The sequence below is a fragment of the Bombina bombina genome, chromosome 1 (assembly GCF_027579735.1).
Source record: "Bombina bombina isolate aBomBom1 chromosome 1, aBomBom1.pri, whole genome shotgun sequence".
NCBI classification, from domain to species: Eukaryota; Metazoa; Chordata; class Amphibia; order Anura; family Bombinatoridae; genus Bombina; species Bombina bombina.
The window spans coordinates 1,456,254,633-1,456,260,632 of NC_069499.1; positions in this window are offsets into that span (position 1 = coordinate 1,456,254,633).

Consider the following 6,000-nt stretch of genomic DNA (forward strand, 5'->3'; position numbering starts at 1 on the left):
GTGCGTGTGTATCTGCATGTGTAAGTGTATGCTATGTAGTGCATGTGCGTGTGTATCTGCATGTGTAAGTGTATGCTATGTAGTGCGTGTGTGTATATGCATGTGTAAGTGTATGCTATGTAGTGTGTGTTGTGTGCTTACCTACATGTATAAGTTAGAAAGAAAATGGGCGCCTCATAGCGAAATCCATATGTGATATATAATAAAGAAGGTAAATAGTAAAACTCACAATTTTTGAAGGCACTAAATAGTGCAAACAGGCAGGCTGACACTTGCAGTAGTCAGCTAACTGGATACTGATCCTGTATCAAGGTAGAGACCAGTTCTCAGGTCACAGGTAAGATCACAGGGAAGTTTGAATCCAAGTATCAAACAACAGGCAGAAGATATGGTGCAGGCAAACCAATTATGAGGTGATGGTTTGTAAAGTTCTCTGTGCAGATAGAAACAGAAATTTATTTTGAGTATAACACACTAATTTTTTGGGCTAACTCAGCTAGCTCCCACTAACTCATGCAGAAAAAGTTTTTTAAAGAATTAATTTTATAAAAAAATCTTGTTTAGAATATTTATTTATTCATATATATGATGTTGATCATGAATTTTTATTGCTGTTGTCCATTTTTGTTCATCTTGACACCACATATATTGTTCTACACACCTCATCTTAGACAGTTGTTACACTTATTTACTGTTATCCAAGTTACTGGGTTCATTACACAATCTGTTTCCTCATGTTTTTCCTTTTTTTATTGGAGACGATTTATCCCAAACATTGTCACAAAAAATTATATATATTTTGCTATAGATATTGACTCTCCCAGTGGTTTTTGAAATAACAACAAATGTATATATTTTTTATTGATGCAACAAAGTGTATACTATCCTATTTCATTGTAACACATGTGTTTCATAGTATATCTTATGAATTTACAAATATCCTTTTTTATCAATACCATTCCCTTCATAACAAACCCTTTTTTTAAACCATTATATGCAATTTTCTAGATATTTTTTCCTAGAAAAGTCTCATCACAGATTTCTTTGTCTGTTTGCAAATACACATTATTAGCGAATAATTGATTCCACACTTGACACCTTAACCCTCCGTTGTCCATTGGATGATATGAAAGTGCTGGATAACCAATGAAACACATTGTGGCAGCTTAAAAAAGCAATTTTTTACTTGTATTTTTATGCCTGATGAAACGACCGTGTTGTGTGGTCGAGAAACGCGTTGCAGCAACATTAAACTTGTCTTTTAACATATATATATATACGGAGGAGTCTTTCTGCCTGATTATTCAGATTGAATTTGCTCTATCTGCACAGAGAACTTTACAAACCATCACCTCATAATTGGTTTGCCTGCACCATATCTTCAGCCTGTTGTTTGATACTTGAATTCAAACTTCCCTGTGATCTTACCTGTGACCTGAGAACTGGTCTCTACCTTGATACAGGATCAGTATCCAGTTAGCTGACTACTGCAAGTGTCAGCCTGCCTGTTTGCACTATCTAGTGCCTTCAAAAATTGTGAGTTTTACTATTTACCTTTATTATATATCACATATGGATTTCACTATGAGGCGCCCATTTTCTTTCTAAGCTAGATCATTGAGGTGAACGGAGATCATTCCCCCAAGTGGAGCTGCCTGAGACACTCCTTTTTTACTTGGATTGAAAAAAATTCAGCAATTGAACTTTTGTTTCTTCAACATGAACACTATTTCTGTCATTTATTAAGGTTAACTTATTTCACATCTGTCACCAGAATTTATTAATTTATTACTTTATCATGTTAAATAATATTTTATTATTTCACAAATTTTTACTCATTCTTGAGTGTCCACTTATCATTCATACACCTTTTAAACCAAAAAAAAAAATTGACACATTTTTTCACATCACAAAGATTTCTACCTTTTCCCTTTTTTTTCACCAGTTATTTTTAGTGCGCCACCTCCTGGGTGTTTCATCTTTTTACATGTATAAGTGTATGCTGTGTAGTGTGTATGTGCCTGTATACGTGTATGCTATGTAGTGTGTGTTTCTGTGTATTTGAGTGTGTGTACATGTATGTGTTTAGCTTGTGTGACTGTGTATTTTTGCTGACTTTAAAGGCAAGCATCTAGAATATTAATGGGGAATGCAGAAAGCAGTTTTTAAGAAAGAATCTATTATTAAATGTCCAATTAATATTTATACCAGTGGTTTGAGCTTGTGTTTGATTTGCTGCCTAACGGCTAGATTACGAGTTTTGAGTTATGAGGGGTGCAGTACTAACTTGCACTTTATTCTCACCGCTCACTTTCCTACAGCGTTGGTATTACAGGTTTCTACAAACCCGGCGTTAAAAGGCAAAAAGTGAGCGTAGAGCAAAATTGTGCTCCATATCGCACTCCAATGCCAGCCCTGCTTAAGTCAGCGGTGAGCTGGTTATACGTGCTCGTGCACGATTTCCCCTGGTTATACGTGCTCTTGCACGATTTCCCCATAGACATCAATTGGGAGAGCCGGCTGAGAAAAAGTCTAACACCTGCAATAAAGCAATGTAAATCTCAGTAACGCAGCCCCATTGATTCCTATGGGGACACACATTTTATGTTTACACCTAACACCCTAACATGAACCCTGAGTCTAAACACCCCTAATCTTACACTTATTAACCCCTAATCTGCTGCCCCCGACATCGCCGACACCTACATTATACTTATTAACCCCTAATCTGCCGCTCCGGACATCGCCGCCACCTACATTATACTTATGAACCCTTAATCTGCTGCCCCCAACATTGCCGACACCTACATTATATTTATTAACCCCTAATCTGCTGCCCACAACATCGCCAACACCTACCTAATGTTATTAACCCCTAATATGCCGTCCCCAGCGTCGCCACCACTATAATAAACATATTAACCCCTAAACCGCCGTACTTCCGCATTGCAAACACTAGTTAAATATTATTAACACCTAATCTGCTGCCCCTAACATTGCCGCCACCTACCTACATTTATTAACCCCTTATCTGCCGCCCCCAACATCGCCGACACTATTATATTTATTAAACCCTAAACCTAAGTCTAACCCTAACCCTAACACCCCTAACATAAATATAATTAAAATAAATATAAATAAAACCTACAATAATTAACTAAACAATTCCTATTTAAGACTAAATACTTACCTATAAAATAAACCCTAAACTTAATATATAATATAATTAATAGTTACATTGTAGCTAGCTTAGGGTTTATTTTTATTTTACAGGCAAGTTTGTATTTATTTTAACCAGGTAGACTAGTTACTAAATAGTTATTAACTATTTAATAACTACCTAGCAAAAATAAATACAAATTGACCTGTAAAATAAAACCTAACCTAAGTTACACTAACACCTAATCTAACCCTACAATTAAATAAATTCCCTAAATTAAATACAATTAGCTAAATTACAAAAAAACAAACACTAAATTACAGAAAATAAAAAACAAATTACAAGATCTTTAAACTAATTACACCTAATCTAATAGCCCTATCAAAATAAAAAAAGCCCGTCCAAAATAAAAAAAACCTAGCCTAAACTAAACTACCAATAGCCCTTAAAAGGGCCTTTTGCTGGGCATTGCCCCAAAGAAATCAGCTCTTTTACCTGTAAAAAAAATTACAAACAACCCCCCCAACAGTAAAACCCACCACTCACACAACCAACCCCCCAAATAAAACCCTAACTAAAAAAAACTAAGCTCCCCATTGCCCTGAAAAGGGCATTTGGATGGGCATTGCCCTTAAAAGGGCATTTAGCTCTATTGCTGCCCAAAGCCCTAACCTAAAAATAAAACCCACCCAATACACCCTTAAAAAATCCTAACACTAACCCCCGAAGATCCACTTACCAGGAGAAGTCTTCATCCAAGCGGCAAGATGTCCTCAACGAAGCCGGCAGAAGTGGCCCTACAGACGGGCAGAAGTGGTCCTCCAGACAGGCAGAAGTCTTCACTCAGACGGCATCTTCTATCTTCATCCTTCCGACGCGGAGCGACTCCATCTTCAAGACAACCGGCTCGGAGCATCCTCTTCAATCGACGTCTTCTTGCTGAATGAAGGTACCTTTAAATGACGTCATCCAAGATGGCATCCCTTAGATTCCGATTGGCTGATAGAATTCTATCAGCCAATCGGAATTAAGGTTGAAAAAATTCTATTGGCTGATGCATCACCTTCATTCAGCAAGAAGACGTCGATTGAAGAGGATGCTCCGCGCCGGATGTCTTTAAGATGAAGCCGCTCCACGTCGGAAGGATGAAGATAGAAGATGCCATCTGGGTAAAGACTTCTGCCGTCTGGAGGACCACTTCTGCTCGTCTGGAGGACCACTTCTGCCGGCTTGGTTGAGGACATCTTGCTGCTTGGATGAAGACTTCTCCCGGTAAATGGATCTTCGGGGGTTAGTGTTAGGATTTTTTAAGGGTGTATTGGGTGGGTTTTATTTTTAGGTTAGGGCTTTGGGCAGCAATAGACCTAAATGCCCTTTTAAGGGCAATGCCCATCCAAATGCCCTTTTCAGGGCAATGGAGAGCTTAGGTTTTTTTAGTTAGGGCTTTATTTGGGGGGTTGGTTGTGTGGGTGGTGGGTTTTACTGTTGGGGGGTTTGTTTGTAAAAAAAAATTACAGGTAAAAGAGCTGATTTCTTTGAGGCAATGCCCCGCAAAAGGCCCTTTTAAGGGCTATTGGTAGTTTAGTTTAGGCTAGGGTTTTTTTTTATTTTGGGTGGGCTTTTTTTATTTTGATAGGGCTATTAGATTAGGTGTAATTAGTTTAAAGATCTTGTAATTTGTTTTTTATTTTCTGTAATTTAGTGTTTTTTTGTAATTTAGCTAATTTTATTGAATTTAGTTAATTGTATTTAATTTAGGGAATTTATTTAATTGTAGGGTAAGGTTAGGAGTTAGTGTAACAGGTCAATTTGTATTTATTTTAGCTAGGTAGTTAGTAAATAGTTAATAACTATTTAGTAACTATTCTACCTAGTTAAAATAAATACAAATTTGCCTGTAAAATAAAAATAAATCCTAAGGTAGATACAATGTGACTATTAGTTATATTGTAGCTAGTTTAGGGTTTATTTTATAGGTAAGTATTTAGTTTTAAATAGAAATTATTTAGGTAATGATAGTAAGTTTTATTTATATTTATTTTAATTATATTTAAGCTAGGGGGTGTTAGGGTTAGGGTTAGCCTTAGATTTAGGGGTTAATCAATTTAATATAGTGGCAGCGACGTTGGGGCGGCAGATTAGGGGCTAATAAATGTAGGTAGGTGGCAGCGATGTTAGGGACAGCAGATTAGGGGTTAATAATATTTAAATAGTGTTTGTGAGGCGGGAGTGCGGTGGTTTAGGGGTTAATATGTTTATTATAGTGGCGGCGATGTCCGGAGTGGCAGATTTGGGGTTAATAATTTAATTTTAGTATTTGTGATGCGGGAGGGCCTCGGTTTAGGGGTTAATAGGTAGTTTATGGATGTTAGTGTACTTTTCAGCACTTTAGTTATGAGTTTAATGCTACGGCTTTGTAGTGTAAAACTCATAACTACTGACTTTAAAATGCGGTACGAATCTTGATGGGATAGGGTGTACCGCTCACTTTTTGGACTCCCAGGACAAGCTCGTAATACCGGCGCTATGGAAGTCCCATTGGAAATAGACTATACGCAAATTGCGTAAGTTGATTTGCGGTGTGCCAAAAAAGTGTGCGGTGCCCCTAAATCTGCAAGACTCATAATACCAGCGGTAGTGAAAAAGCAGCGTTATAACCTGATAACGCTGCTTTTTCAGTATAACGCAAAACTCGTAAACTAGCCGTAATAGTATTAAAAGATATGACTTTATTTATAATTTTATTTATATTACTTTTGTCTTTTAAGCCCCATCCCTGCTCCTGCCCACCACACCACATATCACACTTTTGCCATGGAAGGGGGGGGCACTGTCCCTCT